This window comes from Lissotriton vulgaris, chromosome 6 (assembly GCF_964263255.1).
Source record: "Lissotriton vulgaris chromosome 6, aLisVul1.2, whole genome shotgun sequence".
Taxonomy (NCBI): domain Eukaryota; kingdom Metazoa; phylum Chordata; class Amphibia; order Caudata; family Salamandridae; genus Lissotriton; species Lissotriton vulgaris.
Genome location: NC_141694.1, coordinates 617256695 through 617283016, shown reverse-complemented (window position 1 = coordinate 617283016; position 26322 = coordinate 617256695). Strand labels below are relative to the sequence as shown.

The 26322-nt window shown below is 44.3% G+C and overlaps 1 protein-coding gene across 2 annotated transcripts in view; it reads right to left on the bottom strand.

Annotated features, from left to right (window-relative positions):
* Positions 1-26322, bottom strand: part of GPR63 (G protein-coupled receptor 63) — a 282145-nt gene that overhangs the window by 32092 nt on the left and 223731 nt on the right. The gene's annotated exons all lie outside the window — the stretch shown is intronic.

Sequence of the window (26322 nt, the reverse complement as noted above, 5' to 3'; positions counted from 1 at the left end):
GTCCGAATATTGTGTGGTTTTTGAATACTTTAACATGACTGGCGAATTCACTGTTTTAATAAAAAAAGTATTTAAAAAAAGGTTGTAAACGGTCTGACAAATGCACACTAAAGCACTGAACTGCTATTTATTCGTTAATTTATTTTATGCATTTGATAAAGCGCAAACCTAGCTCCTCCAAGACACAGAGCAGTTTGCAGATTACATTTTGAAAGCAGAGGCAACTACAGAAACATTTAGTGCTGTGCTTGTAGGCAGAGCAGCATGGTGCAGGTCCGATAGAAATAAGTTATTGGGATGCTGGTTGTACAGTTTATTTTTTACATTACCCAATCGTACAACCGAGCTGCAGGGAGACAAAACATTTTGTCTAAGTGCACACAATTTTTTCGCCAACTGCTGACAGTGGGATTAAAACTCAAATCTCTGTTCCAAGGACAGCAATTTAGCTAAAAAGCAAAGTGTTCTAACTTCTGGCGTGCAGAGTGAAGTTTTTTTTGTTTTACAAATACAGCACAAATATGTGCTTAAACCAACTAATACTTGCAGAAGGACTATAATTTATAGTGTAAATGCTCCTAGAGGCTGCTAGGGGGGCAGTAAGAGCAGTACACTCGTCACCACTCTAAGTAAGGTGATACTTTTAGGTGGCGGCGGGGGGTTGCAAAAGTGATCTTAGTTTCGCCCCAACACAGTTTGTGTTGCTATGCTGTAAATTCATTTTAAAGGGCTTACCAGGTGATCCAGATGTTTCCTGACTGAAAGCTGGATTGGTCGGCCTTAAAAGATTCAACCACCTCAACCCTGTGTACTGAACTGTGGATGATGAACTGCCAGGGGTTACATTTAAGGATACAACACAGTTCACAGGAACAGTTCCTGGGAGTTGAGAGTGAACTTATTTTTTTGGGTTACATCTTGAAGTTAGAAGGTGATAGAGCAGATCATTTTAAACAATATAAACCTTACATGGATGCTAAAATATATCTTCACAATAACGCTAAGAATGCTTAACAAACAAACTGTAGGAAAATGTGCATTTCTCAAACATGCAAAAACAAATTCGCAGGTTACTAGTCGTCAGAAAACTGCCATTTTCATGGTGCTTACATGACTAGGCCTCATATTTTTTTCTTTTTCTCCTTTCTCTTTAATAAAATATTGCCTTTAACAACTGCTGATGTATTCCAATATTTAGCTGTAATACATGTCATTGTCAGAAAACGTGCAGTTTCAAGAAAATGTATTTCTTCTTTCCTCACACCCCATGATTTCATCGTATTAGATCAAGTCACCCGCTATGTGCTATAATAAACAAAATGTTTAGTACAATTAAGGATTGTTGAAGAAAGTGTTTCTAATGATGTCACCAAGAGATGCTAGATTTTAATGTTTCATTTCTAAGAGCAGTCCATTGTTCAGGGCCGGACTGGGAATAAAAAAAGGCCCTGGCAAAGTGCTCGGCCGCCCCCGAATCCCCCCGCCCTCCCCACTCGGGGGGTTTGGAGGTGCTGCCGCGCTCTTTGCCAAGGCCGGTTTTCGGACGATTTTGGTACAGGGCCAATTAACGGCCCTGTAACAAAATCGGCCCCAGAGACCAAAAACGAGCCCCCACTCGTCTGGGGCACCGGGGGATTGCCCGGTGCCCGCTATGGCCAGTCCGGCCCTGCCATTGTTACACAATGGGACACTGAACAACTAACAGAGTAAGTTTGCATAGGTTCGCACCACAACCTTCCTCAACGTATCTTTTTATAGTATGCTGTAGCCCAGTTCAAGTTCAATTTATTTGATTTAGTTCTCTACTGAAAACAACACATTTCATATAAAACAGTGACTGATACTATACACATAAAACAATCAATACATATTTAAAAAAGAATTGAAACAAATGACAAACAAATTTGTGTGGGGGAGAGTTTAAAAGGGTGATCAAATTTTGCACAGATGCGGTATGATATCTAAATCGTATTGGTTTCAAATAGTGCCTTCCTGCCTGAACTATTTTCAGGTTTTGGCATACCGTGAAATACAACCTTCAAATTTTGCACACCACCGTTGCAGAGATCACAATTACAGGAAACCTGTTCTTTATGGTACCATTTAAAAGTCAGTGATTTAAAAGGGAGTAACCCAAGCCACAATAAAAATGATACACCGCCGAATTCCAAGCCTTAAAGAGAAACGGATATATTGTTGAGCCAGTTTGTATAAAATGGCTTCTGCATAATCTTTGTAATGATGTAATTTGGAACAGTGCAAAATGGCCAGACGTAACTGATCCTTGGCATCAGATGTTTCAGAAAGAGTTTCAATTGAGAAGGAGTCCATGAATTCAGAAGATCGATTGTGCATGAGATAATTTAAAAGCATTCATCATGCTGTAGCCACATTCAAATAACATATTGACATGGACGTTTACTGTGGGACCCGATAGGAGAGGCAATGGACCATCGGAAGATCCTTCTTCATTGGCTCAAAATAACTTAAGGACCTGTTTTATAACATACTAGCTTACCCGTCTCGCGTTGCTGCGATCTCCAAAGAAAGGAAATTCAAGGAAACTCGTTATGATAACATTCAATTTACGTTGTGTCATTTTTATTGAAACTTATTCATTTTAATATGGAAAAATTTCAAAGTGTCGTTTTAATTCTATTTATTTATTCAAGTGCCTGTGGATACACGATTTTTTGTTTTTCCATCTGGTGCGTACATCAGTATTCGAAAGATCTTGAGGGCCCTGGGAGGCCGATATTTAAAAAAAAATTATGCCAGAAACCTTCTCGGGAGTGTACTCAAAAACTTCCTAAAGTTTCCAGGCGATCGGATGAATGCTGTTTTAATTCTATTTATTTATTCAAGTGCTTGTAGATACAAGATTTGTTTTTCCGTCTGGTGTGTACATCAGTATTCGAAAGATTATGAGGGCCTTGGGGGGCAGATATTTTAAAAAATGTTATGCCAGAAACCTTCGCGGGAGTGTACTCAACAGCTTCCCAAAGTTTCATGGCATTCGGATGAATGGTGTTTTAATTCTATTTTTTTATTCGAGCGATTCTGGATACACGATTTGTTGTTTTTCCGTCTGGTGCGCACAGCAGTATCCGAAAGATCATGAGGGCCCTGGGGGACCGATATTTAAAAAAATGTTGTGCCAGAAACCTTCGCGGGAGTGTACTCAACAACTTTTCAAAGTTTCATGACGATCGGATGAATGGTGTAGTAATGCATAAAGGACAAACAGACAGAAATTCGTTTTTATATATATAGATGTTTAGTGCTTTCTGTATAGTTCATGTTCCTAGTGAGTGAGTTACAGCATTCATGGATTCTATGCACACCCACCCTACTGATTTAAGTGATTTTCTTGTTTTCCTTACCTTTCTTGTGGAGACTTACTTTCTTTATGCCAAATCATAGCTACTGCAATTATTAACTTCCTTCTAACGTGGCTACTGCAACTGTCAGGGAGGCTAGCTAAGTTTCCAGAACTGCTCCTAATGAGGAGTTCACACTCTTTTGCGACTATTAGCTTGATGCTCTGAATCCTAGCCGTTTCCACAAGGAACGCTTAAGGGCCTCATGTTAGGTTAGGTACTTTGTTTTAAGATATAAACTATATCCTTTATGAAACACGCGGTTATGTTTCATGCTACTTCTAACCACATTTTTTCTCAATATTTCTGTAACTGGATATATCTTGCAAATCTGAATAAAAGACAAAATTATTACTAATCACTTAATGAGAAATACAACTTTTAAAACTTTACCTAATCTCTCATCATTGACTGAACTCCAAACTGCTGTATGTTGATGAATTTTGATTTGTGCTTGATTCTAACTCGTGGAAAAGATCTCTCGACCGAGAGACCGGATTTGGCCTGGAGTTAGATATCTAAGTCGTAAGTTAAAGGGTTAAACTGTTTATAAATTTCCATACTATCAAAGGAGCCTGCCTACTATCTCCTCTGAAGCTCTTGTTTTCCTGCCCAAAACTTCCTGTCACTTCTTTACCAGCATCCCCACCCCTCCCTCCTATACATTAGCCAGTCTTTTTTCTGCTATTCCCCTGTGCTACCCATTTTCCTGTACAAGACATGCAGCCCTCATCCCCTGTAATCCCCCGAACCAAACCTCCCACCGCAAACGCCTTGCACACCGTTAGACGCATGATCCTACATAGTGCTGAAGAGAGCTGCTACTGTGGACCCTACACCATCTTGCCAACTTAAATTTTGATAGGAGGAGGGTGTTAAAAGCCGCATTAGCAGCTGATGTCAGCAGCAGATCAAATAAATCCACCAAACCATTTCCCTGCTTTTACTATGTGCAGTTCCAGTGCTGCTTATACTTAACCAATATGCAATTTAATTGTCCTCATATATTGTATGCTCTAAAGTTATCAATTACTTGAATGTCTTATGAATAAAACGACTTTGTTTTACCACCATTACACATAATTATATATTTCATTGAAACAATCCCTTTATGTTTACAAATTAGAACTCTATAGCCAATTGTATTTCAATCTCATGTATCACAGATTTTCTTTTCATTGAAGACTGTTTGAAGTATGATGCAGATTGCTTATTAAAAACTATTTAGACAACCTCCATAATTTGATATGAAAACAGTTGTAACATACAGAGGGGTATAACTTTCACTGAAGAGTAACTCAACAATTAACAGTTGTGGAGTCATAAGACTTGTACCCAGTTTCGGACTGGCTGTCAGCTTGAAAGGGCCAGTGTGTGGGGCAGTTTTTTTTTTTTTTGGCAGGAGGGGGTGGTCTCATGGCCGGTGATGGGACCAAAATAATACACCTACACACTGGTCCTTTCAGTTTGGACCATCTGGCAGTGCCACTCTCCCCGACACACCACTCCAGCACAGATTCTACCAATAAGGCATATTGAAAACGTCATGACCCTGTGACAGTAATCTAAAGACACTGCCACAAACTACAAATAAAACAAGCGTGACAACAAAACACGCTCAGTTGTGACACTAAAAAGGTATAAACAAGCCCATGGATGAGATCTAAAACAGATCCACATCCAGGCCCAACAAGTAACTGGAAAAAAATGTTATGAAAAAAGTATTGAATTTAAAAATTTCGGAGCACCATGTTTTTAGTCCAAAATCCTAAATACAGTGGCCTTTTAGAGTTTTGACTGGGGTGGACTGCTTCTCTTGTCACTCTTTGAGGGAGGACAGCAGAGGGGTTGACTTCTACTTCTGTCCTTCATTCTGTTTACCCCACCACTGAAAACATCTCCTTAGATCTTTCTGCAGATTGATTTAGCTGTCTGGGAGACCTCACAATACCAATACTTTTATTTTTTTTAAATCTCCTTAGAGTAGAGGTACAAATAAAGTGGGCTTTGGGGCAGCTCCCTTTAACCACTGGCTCTCATCTTTTTAAGGTTTTCCATTACTTGTATGGCGATGAGACATCAAGAATTATTTCTACGCACCTCCGTTCCAGGTCCTCTCCATGATGTTGCTGTCCTTCGTGGTGTTAACCCGGTCCTCTCCATGCTTTCCCTTTCCCCTGCTCCTCCATCATTCTGTGCACTCACTTACCCTCTACTCCCCATTTTCCTGCCTATCCATGCGCTCATCTTCCCGCCCTGTCTTCTCACTCACTTTCCCAATGCCTTCTTCATTTTATCTCCAACTATTCCCTCTTTCGCTTCCCCGCTCCTCGTCTTACTCAAACTCCATACGCACACAATCCATCTCCCCTATTTTCAATGTTCTTGCTCTCACTTTCTCATTACTCCCCACCTTCCTTAAGTTCCTCCCACATTCTAATTTTCTTTCCTCTGTTCCCTGCCCTCATCTCTCCACAACTCACTGTTCCAGCCTGCTGTCTCTGCACCAGCCATCTCAGAGCATCATTGTTCCTGTTTTTCCGCGTTATTTCAGCACTGGTCACCTCAGCGCTTCCTTTTCCTGCCTGCTACATCATCTCGGCCTCAAAGGGTTCTCACTTGCTTTCACTTTCACCACATCACACCAATCCCGCTTGTTTCCGAGCCCTGTATTCTGAGCGATGCCCTGATCATTACAGCCCAGCACCAATTAAATGTCTCAAGACCTGTTGCAGGTAAAGGACATAGCTAATTTCTAAACTGTGCTTGGTATTATCGATCAGTGAGAGGGAGACTTGGAGAACACACAGGAGTTGCACTCAAAACCATCATAATGACTAGTACCATCATAACCCACCTTGGTGCATTTGGGGTGAGGCACAGAAGAAGAGTGCAGACATGCTGCTGACCACTTCCCATGGCCTTGGCTCGTCATTCAGTTCTGTCACCTATCTAGGCACACCAGTGCATGTGTCAGGCACAAGGTAACTGTTTCCTTAAATACCCCAAGAAGAACCACATGTTTTTATGTAGAAAACCCCATACACTCTCCTAGGTATGGTCTATCTACCCTGGGTAAAGGGGGGTACAGGCAGCAGGGGCACCAGCCTGGCTGGCCTGTCGCCGTTCCTACGTCCTCTTCTAGGCTTTTTGGGGGAGGGAGACGGGAAGCAGGAAGCACCAGGGCTCCCAGGCTCCCTGCAGCCAATCACAATGCTGCAATGCAGCATTGTGATTGGTCTGAGCGCCGTGACACGGTGCTCAGCCAGGGGCTGGAGAGGTGGGCATGTTCTCCATGCAGGCCGTAATGCAGCCTGCATGGTGAACACAGTATGTGCGCATGACTGTTTTGGGCGACCCGAGAGGGCAGGCCAAGCACTCATGCTCACATAGGGAGTGCAAACCACTTCTCCCCCTGATCTGAGAGCAGAGCCGCCCCACAAAGACGCTGCAACAGGGAAAACTGAAATGATAATAACCTCGAGTGATTATCATTTTATTTTTCCTTTTTGTACACTGCAAAAAGCAGGGTGGCTGGCGATGCTCCTCCGCCTTAGCGGATGAGCCGCCACTGTAAACAATTGCCAAGTTGTTAGGCGCCAACTGCAGGCTGGGAGGGAATGGTCTAGGCCTTTTCATTTGCTGTCTCGTACAGGGTCGTTGCTGGATTTCAGTGAAAACATACTTACTGAAAACTGATTATTTTTTTTTTAACAAGCCTCTCCCTCCATGTTGCTCTCGGAGTAAGGTTTTTAAGTGGCATATGCATGCTTCTTATCAGTGGCATGTATTAGCAACTGAGGCCACTCATTACAGAGCTGAGAGCTCTCTCAACTTCACAATCTCACATTCCAATAACTAACACAACAGGATTAGTAACTACATTAATATTACTAAACGTATGTCACAAGATAGAACTATACAAAAAAGAAATGACTGTCTTTAAAATAACATGCCGCAAAAAATGCAAGCAAATATACATTTTAGTGCCGCAAAATTTCCTAATCCATGCTGCAATATTCTGGTGCGTCTGATTAACTTGCCTCATGCACAATCATTGTGGCTTGTCTAAGTGTGCCACCTCTTAACGGTGTACTAGGTCTCAAAGGGCGAACCAGCTCTTGCCTTGTGCACTTTTCCATCAGTTCCCACGCAGTCTGGTCAAAACTCTGGGTCAACCTGCATGACTGCGGGCTGCAGCTGAAATAAGTACAGCTAGGCACTATTTACTGCAGAGGGCACACCCGCAAGCAACACAGTGTGATTTGTGGTCAGGTAAATCAAGGCTTAATTTGTAAAAAAAAATGAGTGCTGGTGCCCAAAGCTCTTCTCAGAAGCCAGCGGCCCGTGCTATTAAATGCCAGAGCACCGAATGCTAAGGCTGCATAGTCTTTAATCCACCTCAATCCTCCTTAATTCATTAACAGGCACTCTCTGTCCCTTTATCTCCCTCTTACAGGCTCCTACTTTCTCCAATTGTGGCGTTTATTCATTCTTTCTCTTCCATTGTCTTTCCACTTATTGTGTTTTTCATCTCTTGGTCTCAGTACATATCGAACGCAGAAAAGTAAGTGCCGGTGGACCCTTTGCCGACCACCGTCTCAAATTAAACACTGAATGGGATTGAGTGATACGAGAACGATCTGATCCACCGCAGGAGACACTCGGCTCAGACATGAGTGCATCGGTCAGGCCTCATGTCAGCAGCCAGTGCATAGCGCATGGTGACCAAAAGCTTTCACAGCAGAGGACATTAACAAGAAAGCTGTTCTTGGCCTGCTCAAGGAGCAAACCTGAGGGCTACAGAGGTGAGCGATGCTTTCCTTTTTGCTCTAGCAATAGAGCGTTGTTTTTTTATGTCGACATGTCCATTTCTTTGTTACTATATACAGGGCCACTGGAATTATGTGATTCTGCAGCTGCTGCGATTTTTGCATATTTACATATTTGCCACATTTACCACATAATGCATCATCTGCCATATAACAAGCAGATTTCAACACAAAAAAACATTTTGTTTCTAGCTCAAACGGTTCAAAAGTTACTAAAAATGCAGCAACACGCGTTGCTACTCAGTAGAGGACCTTTTGCAAAGCTAAACTGGTCGACTTTCTGTTGCTTATTGATATATTTGGGTGTTAAATTGGTACTTATGAGGTGCAGCCAATGCCTAGACAGGTTACCAAGCGAAAATAATGAAGTAATACGGTTACAAAATGTGGCATATTATGCTGCATAATTTTCCTTCCCTTGCCACATAGTATACTCAACCTGCTGCATAATTTGGGTCTCCTGCTGCATAATTCCTGTGGCCCTGACGATAAAGAATGCTTTGAGTCTTGGGCAGAATTATTCGTTGTGGGCTTGAATAAAACTTCCTCTCTCGAGCCTATTGCACACATACAATGCAATTACTTTCTCCCCATAGATTTCCCTTTGCTCCTACATCAACTGTTACTCATCCTCGCTTTGCTCATCTCCTTTCATCATAAAACTCAAGTTTGTCTCTCGTGTCTTTAGCTCCTGCAGACAAGACGTCTTCCACCATTGTCATTATCACATGATCGTCTCATGAGTAAGGTGTTCCAGTTGAGAAGAGGCTGCTGCAGTTTTTCATGTGGAAAACAACATGTTGCTACAGCCCTGGGTGTTTTTGATTTTAATGTGTGTACAACGAGTGCTACGGAAACTCTATGGGTCACGGTATAGTGTGACTATACTAGTGCAATGATCTGGGCCCGTATTAAAGAAGGTGCCATGGGGGTGCAACAGCCGTTTTTGCGCGACCCCGGGGCATCTCGGTATTACAGAAGGGGGCGCAGAGGCTTGTACATCCCCTTCTATAATACCAATAGCGCTGGCGCACTTAATGCGCCAGCGCTACCTTCAGAGGGTGTTCCATCATTTGCATCAGGGTGTACCCTATGCAAATGAGGGAATTCCTTTGACTCTGTGCCCGCGCCATATTACAGAAGCGGGCGCAGAGTCAAAGAAGCCCTCAGGTGGCGCAGTGACAGTGCGCCATTTAAAAGGTGGTGCACTGTCAGTGTGCCTCTTGACAGCAGTCCCATGGACTCCCTCCCCCTCCCAGACATTCTCTTGCAGCCGGGTGCAGTAACTGACTGCACCCGCCTGCAAGGGGATCTCTAATCCCCTTTGAAGGTGCGGGGGGCGCCTTCACTGTGAAAACAGAGCAGCGGGAGGTCGCGGCTGCCCTGGGGGCAGTGCATAGATCATAATGCGGCACATTGGCATTGTTTGCGCCCGGTGCACCTTTTGAAAGGTGCGCTGGGCGCAAACAATGTCAACGCGTAATACGGCCCCTGCTAGTGTCTGATGGAGAGCTGTGTAAGTTTCAGACCAGTGACAAACTACAGAGGATTTGACTCAGTCTTCCATCATCACCAGGTTGATTAAATGACTACCATTTATTTGATATAAGGTTAATCTCCTGTTCGAGTGGCAAGAGGGCATTCTGTTTGTGGGGTGGCTAACATTAGACTTGCACACATGCACACAATGGGGAAAAAAATCAAGATGGCAATATGCTGTGTGTGAAACATCCATTTCATGCTAAAGGGGCCTCACGAGCCATGTGCTCTCTTGGCAGGGGGCGTAATAGTCACTCAAACTGCACAGACCTCTTTGGATGTTAGTTTACGAATCACGCTCTTTCTTGTAATTGTCATTTCTCAATGCACTGATTCTCTTCCTCCTTAAATCCACATGTTCCTGTTCTGTGTCGACCTCATTCAGCCCTGAATGGAGTAAACCTTTTTTTAAACCTGTCGCTGAAACTCTTTTCTTTAAGTATTTTATTGTATGTGAATGGCACTTACATGTGCTATGAGTGGGCACTGGAGCAATTCCCCACATGGGTTGCAAGTTCCTTACTCTTTAACGGCGGAGTGGGTTGTATGCTCAAAGGGGCCTCTCTCCCTCATTCTTAACCCCCTCCGCGGCTTGTGGCCTCTTCCCCTCATTGGGGGAGACCAGTCCTAACCTGGGGCGACCAATCGTGGCCGCCCCTTTTCCCGGGCTTGTGCCCCGGGGTGGTGGGGGTAGCTTCCCGCCTTTGGGTGGCGTTTATCCCGGTCCTTCATTGGGTCCGGCTTTGTCTTCCACGGCCCGGGCTCCAAGAGGGTATTGCTTTCTTTAAAGCCTAATGAGAGAAGTGTTGTCATGTCCTTCATGATGCCCTCCAAGGTGCCGTTATTGTAGTACTGTGATGGGCAGAGCTTCAAGTGGGCCGGGTCCTGCCGGTGCTCAGACGGGTCCCTATTGGGCTCTCCATTTTTGCCCTCACCTATGGTGAAAAAAAAATCTTATCTCTGCGGCAGAACCACCCTTCACTGCCTTTGATGTAACTTCAAAGAGGCTCGTTATAGCTCTTTCACAGTCTCATCATTTCAGCACTGAAGCATTTTCAATTTTATATACAACAAAGCCCTAGTTGCTGCTTTTTTATCTTATGCAACTAACAAACATTGACATAGCCAATAGTCCTGGCTTGTTATATGTGTAATGTATTATATATCTGGATCCAATGACAGAAGCACCAGTGAGGTGGCACCCTATCCTACGATCAGGTTTTTGGCTTATGTGTTTTAAGCCACGCCCTTAATTACATCAGACACTCCCCTTGGAGAGACCCCCCACTCCCAGGTTTTTCATCCCACTTAAAGCCCTGGTGGTGGGTGAGGGTATGTGAGAGGTGCACACACCAATTATAATTATAAAAGGGCCAGTAATCCAATTGGCAGCATTCATCAGCTAGAGATGGTGTTGAATGAGCGAAAGGACGCCTTAGGGTAAGATTGGGAAATGGCAATGAGCATTAGTCATACACACACACACACACACACACACACACTTTGTAAAGGCAAGGATACTAGTTACCACTGAACAAACACACCCCATGAACAAGGAAGGAAGGGTAAGAGCAATAAAAGCAGGCAACCGGAGCAGAACCTACACAAACTTTAGACTGCCCACATTTTACCCACTACCTGCTCAGCCAAAGGCAGCAACAAATCTGAACAGGGCTGGACTCCCCAAGGCAAATTAAAGTGCTAGAAAGCTTCCAAAAAGAATAAGCTCTATATGGGTTATGACACAGAGCATCAGACCATAGCCAGACTGGTGCCCCGAACATGTAAGGCTGAGATACTTAAAGTGCTTGGTAGGTTGCTGCCCTGATCGCACTAGAGCACATTGTCCCTCACTTGTGGTACCCTTCAGCCCGTACCTCCACATGCAATTCAAATATTTTTCTTAGAACCTAGAGACTCTTGATCTTCCTAGTTTACATATTGAAGCATCATAACCTTATAGAATTTACTCCCAGGGAACATTCACTTCCATTATTAGTAGAGAATGGCATTTCAGGGTAAGCAAGAGTCAATTTAGTGAAACGAAACATACCCTGCTTCCATTGTTTTGACCTGCATTGCAACATGGAACAGATTTGGTAGATTTCATTTTGTTCAATCTCAGCCAAGCTCTTCTCTGCCCTGTGAACCTGGCATAAAACACCTTTTATACATGTACCCATAAATTAAAATTACTTTCCCACTCTGCAATTACCCCATATTAACTCTGCTCTCCCTTTTAGCATGGCACATTTGATCTGAAACAATACTAGCCAATTGCTGCTGTTTGCTGTCCTAGTTAACTGTCAATTCAACCACTCGCAACACAGACTTCAGCCAGTAGTATGTTCATTGAGTCAGCTGGAAACTGCAGCTCAAGTCTGTCCTGGGACAGCAGAGCCTTTGCCTGCCATGCTCATCCACGAGCTCTGGCCTTGGTCACGTAAGGTACATTTTTTAGAAAAATTAAACTACCCCTTACTTCTTAAAGGTTGGTCACAGAGTCTCAGACTAGCGTTGTTCATTCCTGGAACTTTCGAATTTCTCAACACCATCATGTGGACATTTCACATTGCAAAGATACGGCCAATTAGAACATGAAAGGACTACTTGTGTGCAATTGGCAAATTAATGTGCAGTTCAGAACCAACACTATTCTATGTATTCCCTTCACAATCCCACACATCATCACACACACCAAGACAAACACCCCTTGCAAACATGCACAGATATACAAACACATACAAATTAGGCCAACACACATGTGTACTGAACATTGGACACCCTGCTGGACTTTCCATCAGGACCACCCCAATGCTGCTCAAATGTAGAAAGAGTTGAAGAATCACCTCTTTAAAGAACACGACATCATAATGCAATCACTACCTTGAGGCGATATCCCTTTTTCAGATTTCTGTGGTTGTGGTTTTGTCATGTAAGGAGATTTATATGTATCAGAACCTCTTTGCCAGTGACTTATGTGAATATTCAGAAGAGGCTTTCATAGATATCAAAAAACGGCAATTTTCAATGGAGTTATATGCAGTACAAAACAATGCCTGTGCTGAGAAGACAGGCTCAACGAGTATTGAAATGCAGCATCCAGACGTCAATTAATCTGTCCTCAATAAAGCATAAATAATTATGCCATCAGCCTGCCTGTGAAATTGCAAAAAAAGCTGAAGAATTAAAAAGTAACCTGCTCTACATTCAGATGCAGATAAGGGGAGCAGTGCTTTAAGTCTAAATGGCTCCCTCACATCACTGGAGGAAAAAAGGCAAAATTACTTTTTGAAAACACAGTGTGACTTAAAACCCAGAAAATCGATCTCTAAAGGATACAAAATTGCATCCAATGGATATGGGCACAGGGGCGGCTCTAGGCTCATGGTGGCCCTGGGCAGGGAGCGTGGGTAGGGGGCCCCGGAAGAGGGGGTCGGGGCGGAGCGCGGAGGCCAGTGAAGAGGAGGGGGGGGGGGGTCAGGGTGCTTGGAAGTGGAACAGAGCCGGAGGCTGCCAAATCCCTGCCAGGGGCCTCCACGTAAATATTTATCCATCCTCAGAGGATTATTATATTAAGGATATATATTGGCGTGGAGGCCCCTGGAGTTTGGTGGCCCTGTGCAGGTGCACAGCTTGCACATGCCTAAGGCCGCCCCTGATGGGCATCCGCAGAACATTTTCATTTTTCGGGGGTGGGGTGAATTATTTTAGCGTCATCCATCCCAGCAGTACAATCATGAATTTTTTTAAAGGGCAAGTTAAAAATCCTTGGGGCAGGGGGGGGGGGGGGGGGGGGGGGGTGACGCACCCTCCCTTGCCCCCCTCCTCCCCGCCATGGACGCCCACGCCAGTGGACATCCATGAGCCAGATTTGCAATTTAAAGTCGGAGAGGGGGTTCAGGGGTTTTTCTTTTGCCCAAAGAAATTGTGGTCAATTGAGCACCAGAGGCAAAGTCATAAAACTAATAACAGAAGGTTGGGTCGAGCTTTGCCCTGCAGTCCACCTAGCTTTTCCCTGCTGGCTGGAGGCTGGTCTCTGCACCTGGCTCCCAGTGCCTCATGGGACGTCATGAAATTATTCCCACATCCCATTGGAGATTTTTCTAGAAAGACGTTGAGCTAATTAGGCATGCCTGATCACTGTGGCTGCACCTATTCCACAGTGACCTGGATCCAGGGATCTGCTGAAAAGAAAGCTTGGGCTGATCAGCCCATAGAACCTTAAAGTAGATAAGCGGGGGTGCTGTGGCACCCCCAAAATAACCATGCTTGAGTTCAGAAAGTGAATGAGCAACAAAGATGCATTTAAATTGCCTTTTTATCTCGTGCATTGGCTGTGCGCTACAAGACAATGCAAAAATGTCAGGTTAAGTCTCCTGATAAATTGCGTCTTCTTTTGTGAACATGGAGTTTGGGGTTTACATTTTAGAAATATATTTGCGACAATGTGCTCCAAAATGCACCATCGGCTACATACCACACCATTACCACTAACTATCCTTCCGATTAGAAGCACCTCATTTGATACTCATTTGCTACACTTCTTTTTTAAGGGATGTGTGGATTTTGCACAATCCCTATGACTTCAGTGATGTAACATTGATGCCAGCACCCTCCTCTGAAAATTGTTCCAGCATCACTACTGCCTTTAACCTGCCTCATGTGAGCATAGTCAGAGAGCTGGAGGCTTCCCCTGTCAGACATCCACATTACAACTCCCACAGAGTGCAAAAGTAGGGCTAATGTAAGATGCAAAGTGACCTATAGTGTATCAGGAGAACTGCAGGAGCTAAGGGAAGAAAAAAGCCCCAACCCCGACTGGGCAGTAAACGATTCCTTACTTGGACTGCTTCTGCACAAGCTGAATGTGTTTTGCTTTTGATGCAGGCCATTAAGCAAGAACTGTTGGCTGAGACTTTACGTCGGGCTCTTCGTTCATAGCTGCCTATTTAGAAAAAAACCCGTATCTCAGACTTTTAGAAAACAAGCATTTGCTATGCAATCGGTCTCAAATTTACGAGAGTTGGAGCTAGTAGCATTGTAAATGACAATCTCTTTTATCTATGTGTTGTTTTTAAAACAGATAAATAAAAGGCATTGCTATAAAAAAAAAAAAAGAATTGTTAGGAGAGAGCGTTTTGTCCTGCCTGCAATAGCAGGCAGGACAAAACTATTTGACAAAATAGTACTCAGAGGCTGTATTTAAAGCTTACATAGTAACACCACACTCGTAACTGGGGAAGTTGCCATGGGAGGTTCCAAACAGAGACAAGGCGGTACTAAGGAGGCACTCCTAATCCTATTGACCAATGAACAGCCACAGTTTACAGTGGACAATGGCACAAGGCAATGAAAACTTTGGGAGGAGAGTGGATGGAGCTTCAAGTCCCTACCTGAATATAGCATGCCTCGCAGTGCAGCGCATGCGCTGCCCAGGCTCGAACTAAAAAAAAAAGCTCTTCTGGAATATAAGAGGTGCAATAATCGAGAAAGTTTGGCCTGGGGCAAATCTATGTTGCATCACTTCTGCTGCTTGATCATAAGCCACGAAGCATACAGCAAACTTGGCTTACGTTTAAACCACACTGGGAGAAAAAATTGAGATAACTGCGCCACAGTTTTGGAGGTTGTGAAGTACATAGACTTTGCTTTGGAGCTGGGATCTTTTATCACATTTGAAAATGGAACAGATTAGCAATTTTTCGTGTAAGGAAGCTTGCCCTGTTTTTGCCCATGCCATACCTATGCTGCGTGAGACAGATGCTTGCACTGGCCCTATCTGTTCTGTATCTGTCTTGCACACAAGAAAAGCTTGAGTTGATGGTCTTAGTAGTAAGTGACCAGATCTTTCCACCCTCACCCAGCACTTCAATCAATCCACATAAAGCATGCACCCATCCACCCACATTTGCATCAATCCACCCATCTTGCTAATGACCCATGCACAGACTTTCAACCATCTATTCATCCTTGCATACAGACATAACTCTGTGAATCCATCCATGCATCCAAATGTTCTGTATGTGGGGTGGTATACTGCATTTGTAGTCATATATGTGTTATATGTGTTTGTGTGCATCAACACTGTCTATATCTGGGTGCCAGTGTGTGAGTTCTATGTTACTTCATCCAAACATATCACACAACATGCAGCCACTACAACAAGGACTTTCAAAGCAGATAGGCCTGGCATGTAATTTAAAATGCAAGTACGAAAGTAACGTCACCTCCACAGAATATACGCCCTTTCTGGCACAGGAAAGGTCACAATTACCATTTCCACAACGTATTCTTCGATTACGCTGATCCACAACCTGTGATCCTCCGGATCCAACACATACACAAATTATGTCATCGATCAAATGCACAGGTCCACATTAACCTTCAAGGTAGTAAGCAATTATTAACAGTGGTCATTTCACTGAAGACCTTTTCTAAAATCCCAAAGCGGCCTTCGTGTGTGTGTCCTGGTAATTTCATCCTCTGATTCTGCGGATAAAAGCCCTCACCCTTTGTCCCAAGTGCCCCCGTTTGAGGAATTCATTGTGGCGGGCATCAAATGGAGTTAGGCACAGGAGAAACTTGGCACTGAGCATGAGAAACTAAAAACAATTCAGCATATGGCGCACAAACTGAAAAGAAAAAAAAATGTGTCGCAAACACATCCTAAAAATATGGGACTTCCAGGAGTCACATGCGCTGTACATCTGTTCGGAGACCGGCATTAAGCTGAAGAAGCAATGGATAAATATAACCATTATGCAATCAGTGTGCATTGTTACATATGCTCCTTCTGCCTGAATCACGCTGCAGGATGCGCCATGGGAATCATACAGAACGTCCAGAACTGTACCAGCTGATTGCTCACACTTGGGCTTCTTCACAAAGGGACAGTATGTACCCAATTTTTCTTGTTCTCAGCATAGTTTTCGAATGTATTGTAAATTAGGAAAACAAAAAAGTGGGTGGTAGATTGCTTGAATTCATGGTTTTCTTTGCCCACCATGCCACCTCAAGTAACTAGCTATATGCACATCTCCCTTGGTCCTCCTACCATAGGAACAGTCCACCCCAAACTGCCAGGCACATACATGCCAACCCGCCCGATTCGGCTGGAGACTTCCGAATTCAAAGCTAGACTGCTGCCTCCCGATTCATGCACACAAAAACCAGATTCATCAGCAGCCAACAGGGGCAAGTCTTGTGTGACTTGGAGTATGCATTGCCAGTAATCAGCTCCTGCAGGCCAAAGCACAGCATGTTTGTCAAGCTCTCTCTGTCTGCCAAAGCGTTTTCTCCGTGCTCCTGACAGGTAAGGAAAAAAAACATATTTACACTTCTGAATCAGATCCTGCAGCAGCACAAATGCAAGTCTCATACATGCCAATAGACCCGATTCAGGCCTTAAAAGAAGTTAATAAGAGAAGTACATTCTCCTGAATCTTTTTTTTATATCTCCCTCTTTCATCTTCTAAGAGGGAAGAGGTGTGGCGCTGCAGCCATGGCGATTGACTCCGGAATCTGGGGATCACGGTTCGATCCCCGGTGGCGGCGGCAGATTAGCCCAGCACCTTGTGACTCTGGGCAATAGCTTGCTTAATCTTCCCGACGGCCTAGCACCGAGCACCTAGAGACCCTTACGGGTGATTGTTCGCGCTTTACAAATGTGGATTATTATTCTAAAATGTTGGCATGTATGCAGGTAGCATGGTGGGCAAAAAAAAAAAACCAATGGACTAGAGTGTGGCCCAGTGGCAGTGATTAATTCAAGCATTGCACCCAAACACTTTACTTTTTTCCCTAGTATTGTAAATTAGTGTAGACTTAAATACTGAAAACAGTGGTGCATTGAAACTTCCAGTGCTCCATTTCCATGCACAGATTTCTCATACAGGATTGAGGAGAAACTGCCTGTGGTCACTTGTGGCACAAGTGGGAAAACTAGGACAACATGTTAACCATCATAACTGCCAAGTGCAGCACGCCCTACCTCAAAAGCAGGCTTCTCTTAGCAACAATTGCCAGGTACAGGAGGGCAGTGAGTTAATGTGGTTCAACCTTAACAGCACACCGCTGTCATTGGGCATGGAAGCTAACATAGCTTAGGCCATGGAGCGCTAAGTTTTTCGTAAATCTTCCTTGAATTTCATATACATGAGCCACATCTCTCCAGTGACAGAGAAAAGGGGATTAAAAGCTTAATAGTGTGCTTATGGCAACAGAAACTGCACAGAGTGGCATCAAATCTACTTGGATAATAAAGAAATGCACACAAGAGATTTGCAGGCTAAAACTCTAATAATTAAATCAACAGAAAAACAACAACAATAAGATGTATATCAAGACCACCTCATTCATCTACTTATTTATATTTGTGTTGTATTCTAGCTGTTGAACCTGGCCCTTTTTGCACAGTCACCATCTGTCTTTTACCTTCTGTTGCTAAACTCGTATTTATTGGAATTAGGTCTTTGGTGTACTTTTTCCCTGCTAACCAGTGGTAAAATGCGTGTGCTCTCTCCCTAAATAATGGTATGATTGGCATCAACTTGATTGGTACATGTAATTTACATGTAGGTCCCTAGCAAATGGTACTGAATGTACTCAGGGTGTGTAAATGAAATGATACCGGTGGGCAGTAGCACTCATTGTGCCACTGCCACTGCAGCCTGAAAAGCTGTTTTAAACTGCTAGTTCAACCTGTCAAAATAAACCTTTTGCCAGTCCTCAACCTTACTTTTTAATACTTACAAGTCACCCTGAGGTAGGCCTTAAAGGCTCATAGGGCAGGGTGCCTTGTATGTAAAAAGTAGAACATTTGTACTTAAGTTTTATATGTCTTGGAAGTGAAAAATACCTAATGTCATTTTACACTGTTGTAATTTAAAATGTGATGTTAAGGGATATTTTGTTCCGTAATGGCTTTAAGAGGGCCTAATTTGGAGCCCACATTCATTTTCCCAGGAGTATCCCATCATGGATAAGCAATACTCAGTGCTGAAGTTAAGGTTTCAATGAAGCACATATAGGACTCACTAAGTCGGACATTTCCATCATGTTCATATCTACAGGAGATGCAGTGGCACTACCTCTGCTTAGGGGTGCTGCTGATAAGGTTATACCTAAAGCCTGCCAAAGTGTTACTGCTAAAACCTTACTTAAAATACATTTACCCTGCCTTCTTTTTTGAAAGTAACAACTTTGTGTTTAAAATATAATTTCAGTATTTCCTATGGAGAAAAAAGAGTAAGTTACATTGGTGAACGTGGGTCTGCTCTACTTAATTTTGTGGATTGCCCTTCCTGCGGACAATTCCCAGGAGTAAGAGTAGGACATTAGTAGTAGGCACGGAAATTTGCCATTTGTGTAGTTCTTCAAGTATCTTTCTGTGGATTTTTGTCAATGCGCTGATTGTCAGAAATCTGTACAACTCAACTGGAAGAAACCTGAAACGTGCAGATTTTGAAATGTTTCAAAAGTATTTGGTAATAACAGTGACGGCCAGCGGCAATTGGAACAGGTAGAGCGATGGGTGAATATTAACCCAGTGACGGGCACAAATTAAACCAGCAGTGCCCTTAGGCTCAGGGCCAAAGCTCTCAATCGTGGTTCCTTTTAAACAGCGTTTATAATGAGCCACGACTGAGAGCTCTGGAGTTGAGACTGAAGGCACTGTGAATTTCTCACAGTGCCGGTCAGTGAGTTAAACTATTTTTTATTTTTTAATAAAAAAATTAACTTACCTGCTGCCTCGTACTCAATGCTCCTCTTCATCTCTGGACCAAAGGCTCCCAGACCTCCAGCCTGCAACTCCCCTCTCTACAAAATCCTGGTGCTGCTCAGGCCCGGGTTCGACATTCCTTGAAGCATTAGGGTCCTGTGCATTCTCTCCACCCATCTGTCTAAGACAGCTCGGGTTGGAGTGTTTAATGAGCGCTTATCAGGCTGGTCATCACAAGACAGCCGGCCAAAGTGGCATGTGCACATTAAACTGAAATGAACACTATTCTTACCTGCTTCTGCCCTGCCCTCAGACTTGGCTGTTACCAGCACGGAAAAATAAAATATTAATACATCTGTTTTGTTACCATTTTATTGTTCATGTTTCCTGCTCTCCAAAAGGAAGGGTGATGCTACTCCAGTTTCATGGAGGCACCGCCACTGGTTAATAAGTCCCTAGAACCGTTTTAGAATTTGTAGCAGTGGCTTTAAGCGCACCCCTCACACCTTGTTATACAGAGTGGAATAAGCTCCTATGCACATCCTGTCCTTAACTCAGAACAGAATGCCTTACTGGCTAATATGGCCCTAGCTGGCAACATAACTCAGTATCATAACACATTTGCTGAATATCGAGTGTCCTGAGTCATTATAAAGGGAGAAGCCACTGATGTTGAACAGGGACACTTGTTTATTTCAACACAAGGGCCCCACAACTGTGACAGATGTAGTGTCCAAAGGTAAGCTCTTATTATTAGTGACATCCCTACTGTTGCAAAGAATCTGTGATGTACCTGTACCTTTACAATAAGTGGAAATTGAGCCTTAACACTGTTACAATCCAATCCAGTTTGTTGAACCCCCTCCATGCACTGTGTTGGTCTTAAAGAATCAAAGAGTATCCAGGCCATGATACTTATTAACAACTGCAAAGTTTTCAAGAGTTATAAATCAAGTATGCCTTCAATATGTCTATCTTACCAATGTTGGGTGGATCCTGGGCAATGTTTGGTGACATGGTCCATGAATTCTCTACTTTGCTGCCTCCAACCTTATTGCTAATCATTCAGCTAAAAAGCCTTCATTGTCAACTAGGAGCTATATTATGCGCAGTGCCCCAGGGGCAAAACCGGTATGTCTGCCCACTTTGTTCTACCTCAGGGCACAATTAAAGAAGGATGCCATAGAGTGCACTACCAGAGCACACTACCAGTGCGCCCCCTGAGGGCAGCCCTCTGGAGTGGGAAGAGGGGGTCCCATGGACCCCCCGAACAACGCCCTGCAGCTGGTACAGCTACTCACTGGACCCCTTTAGGGGGATCTCTGACCCCTTTTTAAAGTGCTGGTCGGGTTGCCACCAGAACAGAGAAACATGGAGCAACTTTGAAACAGCCTCTCTGTTTTTCACTGAATGTGCTGCACTGAGGGCAGCACAATTTCATTGATACCGTAAGGGCAGAACATTCATCATCATAAGGTGCACTTTCCATATTTATACCTGTTTAAAGAGGCGCTGCGGCGCAAACAGGGACGTAGCACAATGTTCAGAACTACAAGTTCCATTTGCTTCCACTGTAAAATACATACAGAGTCCTATGGTATAGAATAGCAGATAGCATAACATTCTTTTCAGCGTAAACAATTTAATGGCTGGTGTAAGAAATGGGGTTATTGATTGAGAGGGTTGAAAGCCCCACTCAGGTAACTAGGTCTAGATACAGGGACCAAGTTAGTCCATCTGAAAATGTTATTAAGTCTAGCGCAAAGACTTCCTTTCATGTTGGTGGAGACCACAAGAAGGAAGCTGAGCGTGAAAGACTGCCATCACTGAGGCGTGAAAAGCAGGTTGGGTGTTGCGGACAATCATCGCTGTAGCATAAGGAGTCGGTCAGGCATCACGTACAGGCGTTGCTGTAGATTTGTATCGGTTGTTGCGGGCAGTCGTAGCTGTAGTGAGAAATGCAGATCTTGCGCTGTCTGTCGCCATGTACAGTCATTGTCAGCATGAAGAGCAGGTTTCAATGGAGCTCAGCATTGGAATTTATCACGAACCGGAGAGTCTGGCGCAAATAGATCCGTTTGCATCACAAGGAGCCCAAGCTTAAGGATTTTCACGTTTTCTTTCAGGAGGAGCTTCCCCTGATGCCAACCAAGGGTCCAAGAACTGAGGTGGCACCGTTTGGGGTTCAGGACTCACTCCAGCAGAGGCCAGCAGTTAGCTGGGCAGTTACAGGGAGGCCTCCAAAGCTTGTAGGATCCCTGTGGCTTACACAGAAGGTCAGTCAGGTGACTCTTGGAGTCACTCTGGGTAGCCTGGGTTGAAGGCAAGCAGGTCCAATCTTCCTTCTCAGATAGCAGTGCAGTCATCTGGCACCAGAGCAGTCCTTAATTTTTCACTAAGCCTTGGGGGAGTTCCCAGAGTTCTGCGAACTGCACCGAAAAACTCTGCCGCGCTATGCGGAGTGCGTTAGATAAATTCAGTTAGCGGTGATTTTCAGAGCCAGGTGCTTGTCCGCACTTTGCAATCATCGCGATTTGCAACATGCACAGCGCAAGCGGGCACTGCTTCTTTTATGCCGCTCGAGTAGATTTTTACTTGAGCAGCAGCTTTCTCAATGCAAATGGACGTTTTCCCAACGCAAACGGTCGCAAGTATACGTGACCACCCGCAATGAAAAATCTGACCGCCCGTGTTGAGAAATCTCACCGGGAGTTTGAATTTCCACGCTCGTCAACTTGATGTTGAAGGTGAATTTTCCTCGCTTGCGCTTGCCTACTTGACATTGACGAACACGAGCAGGAAAAAAAACTTTGCTCCACAATGCAAAGCAGAGTTTTGCTTAATGAGGAGTGATTTGATTTGAATTGTTTCTTGTTAAGCGCTCGAATGCCGAGGCGTCTTGGCGCTGGTTGTGCTACACAAAACAGAACGTCATAAAAGAATATTAGATGCTAGAAAATAGGCACGTTTTCAGCTCTTTCCTAAACATACAAAGGATAGGCTGGAGTCGAAGTGTGGACGGCATCTTGTTCCATAGCTTGGCCGCAGAGAAGGACAGAGAGCGGTATCCACCATTTCCACATCTTGCAGCCGCAGCACCAACACCGTGTGATTCACGGTGTTGAATGCAGCCGACAAATCCAAGAGAATGAGGACCGCCCTGCCCCATCATCCACTATCTTCCGTATCCCTTCCATAGCTAAAATTGAAGCTGTCTCCGTCGAGTGGCGAGGCCTAAAGCCATGCTGTATCGGGTCAAGTAGATTATTCTCTTCCAAGTATTGTATCAGTTCCTTATTTATAGCTTTTCGTAGGATTTTTGCAGACATCGGTAACCTAGAAATTCACCCCAGACGTATTTTTCACAGGTCGGGAGTGTTCTGATGAGTGGATCTGGAGGTCCAAAATGTATACCTGGTGCCAGCATATGTGTAGGGGGATACCTTCTCGTAACCCATATTTGGTTCTGGAAAGTTCTTCCCCATGTCAAGGCTCAAAACTGTCTGGGAGTGACAAAAAGCAGAGCACGCCGGGTGTCAGGTTCCTTTGTGTGTGCAGGAGGCAAAGCGCTTTGAACTAGAAGTATAAGTCGGGCTGGTTATGCTCCTTCCCTGCCATCATGTCCACACCTAAGACACCTTAATGTTACTGCCTAGAGGCAATACACAAACCACAATAGCAGAGCCGTTTACAGTTATGTGATCCAGGCCACTGGTAGAAGGCACAAATGGTTGCCACAAGAAAATGTAAACTTTCTAAAAGTGGTATTTTAACTTAAAATTCAGTTTTTACTCATTTGTACAGATAAATACAGACAGAAAAACATACATTTCTTGTCTGTACTTATTTTTAAATGTGGACAAAAACGGATATTGGGTAATTTTTGAGTGATTTTAAATACACTTTGCTATGACTGCCAGGCCAATAACTATGTGGACTGATAGGTAAGGGGGTTAAAAAAAGGAATTTTAGTAAAGAGGCTCAAACAACAGATACTGAAATGTGTAGATTTTCAGATAAGTGCCTTGATTTATCTTCTGCGGGTGTTTATATCGCTGAGACCCAGCAGACATTCAAGCATGACTGCATATTTATTGGTTAAATAAATGTGGCCATATACCAGTTTCAGCTTTATTTTTTTCACAATAACCATAAAAATATGGACAAATTCAGACGGAAATGTCAAAAAAATAAATACCATAAACCCGGGAGCTCTAATTACAATTCATTTGAATTAGACACAGCAACAATCAAAGCGGCTGGATGAAATTAGAACAGATTTGGCAGAATGCTAACTTTTGGTCCAGAAAGCATGCCTTTGTGATTTGGTGTAAATCCATACAGTAGTTTTTGAGAAATTACGGTCCAAAATGTATGTTAATATTATGCTGCAGAGGATCAGCAGAGCCGGCAGATCTAGAGATTAGATCTGATTGGCTGCCACCACATCAACAAAGAAGTGATTGTTACCCTTTTATGATTTGGGGACTCAGTGCCCCGGCCAGAAAATAAGGGATAAAAAACATATAGAGGGTAGGATTCTGTAGACGTGTCCAAAAAAATGGGTGGTGTCACAGCCTTTTCATTAATAATTAGGTTTGGAGAGGGTGTGTGCGGCACCCTTCTTAGACATTGAAAAGGCCCTGGGGGCCCCATTCTGTAGCAGGTGGATTTCATTTTTGGGGCAAGGGGAGCATGCAGCACCATCCTCAGGCCTTGAAAGGGCCCTGGGGATACCACCCCTGTGGCTGCATGCAATTGTTTTGGGGAAAGGAGCATGTGGCCCAGCCTCCTGAGCCAATTTCCGCCCAGGGACTCCATCCCCTGGGGTTCAAATGGCTCCCACATGCTGGAAGGACCAAACATTTTCAGAGTTGAGCACCAACCTTCCCTCCGCTTGCATTCTTTTTACGTATAAATGTAATTTTTGTCTTTGTTTAGAGGGTCTGGCTGACCCAATTTGCATGACAGGCCAAAACTTTCTATATTATAATGTATTTTTAGTTTACTGCTTCAAGATGGGTGTAAGCCACCTGGGAATGTTAAAATGAAAAAAATGGCTGCTGCAGCCTTCCGTTCCATTTGTGCATATGCATGATGCTGCTAGTGCACATGTACATCATCCAACTGTATTTTTGTCTTGATGTCTTGATGTTGTGCAACATCCATAGCAACCATTGCTATCTTCCTCTCCAGTCGCAAATAGGGGGGGGGGGTGCCCATTTCACATCCCTCTCCTATTTGCAATTCAGACAGGTTCGTAAAAGACTATTCCATAAAAAGGCTTTCTTTGGTGACGTTCTCAGTCACCAAGCATTGTATCCATAATAACACTGGTATGCAACTTTGAAATAAAAGGCACGCGCAACTTGCTTTTTATGCAAATGGAGGTACAAGACCTCTTTAGGTTTTGCCTCGCGAAAAGATGCGCTCTGCGCATCTTTTTTGCGCAGGCAAAAACCTCTTGAGATCTATATGGGAGACAGGAACGGCCTCCGTCTTTCATTGGCTAGCTCCATAAATGGAGGCTAGCCATTGGAAGACGGGCCTGTCCGTCAATGCCGGACCAGATTCAGGGGCGTTCCCGAGATTCTTTGGCTTTTGCCGACGTCACGCGACGTCAGCCAAAAGCCGGGAACGCCCCCGAATCTGTTCCGGCATTGCCGGCACCCGCCTTCCTGCTCCGGTGTCTCCCGCCGTCCGTGTCCTCTCCCGCCCCCCTCCCCCTTCCCCCCGTCCCTCTCGATGAACAGCTTCTTCCGTTATTGATCGCGGGCTGCTCATCATATTCCGTCGGGGAGGAAGGCTGATGGAGAGGGAGAGGGGGGGGGGGGACAAAATCAATTGTTTACTTGTGATAGAGTGCCCGGCGCCCGTGATTGGACGACGCTCCGCCGCCCCGGACCACTTCGAAGAATTCTCCCTTTGCGTTATTGACCCGTAGTTTGAGTGATTATTATAGCGCCGGCATGTGCAGGTAGGGGGACTCGCGCCGCTGGCGCACGCAGCTGTTTACATTCGGTGTTTCTGCACCGTTGTGGCTTGTGTATTGTGTTCAGTATAGTGCCTACACCGCCCAAAGCTCTTACTACCTCTATTTTTAGTGTGATCTTTTCGATCAACCGGCGCTGGTCACGGCGGGACGCCGCGTTGACCCCTGGGGCCCCGACTCTGATACCCGGCCGTATATTCAGCATATTCACATACGATACGTTTACGAGCAGTCAGTTCTTGAAAAGCTGACAGCCTCTGCCCTTCCTGGCCCAGTGCTTGCGTTTGAAGCGCAATGTACATTAGAGCACTGCACGGCACGTGGGCAGTAAACAGTCCTGAAGTTACCCAGTGGCTGCAGGAAGCTTCTCTGCAGCATCCCTTGCAGCAGTGTGTTGCGCCTTTATAGCCACACTTTGGTGTGGGTAAGTGCACATATGTCTTTGCCTACCGACTTCGACCTTTATTGCAGCGCCCCGTGTGCATTTGTTGCAGAAAACATGCCGCCACCCCAGGGCACGGCAGGAGTGTCGCCCCCTGCAGGTAGCACTGCACACAGGAGGGGCTTGCCTGGTGGCGTCCACTGTCAGGAGCTCAGTCACACCACGTGGTACTGTCATCACTACATTTGTGTACTTTCCGGTTCCATTGGCTTGACTGAGAAATCTATGCATCGTGTTTTTTATGCTCCTGAAAAATCAATTTACTGGTTGGCAATTAGCACAGCAAGGGCGATCCACGCTGACCACAGGACTTTGGTGGCTGACTTGGAACCCTTTGTTTCAGTTTAAAAGTAAACATTTTATTAAGACATCAATAAAACAATTATACCAAAAATAACATTGTACAATATGAT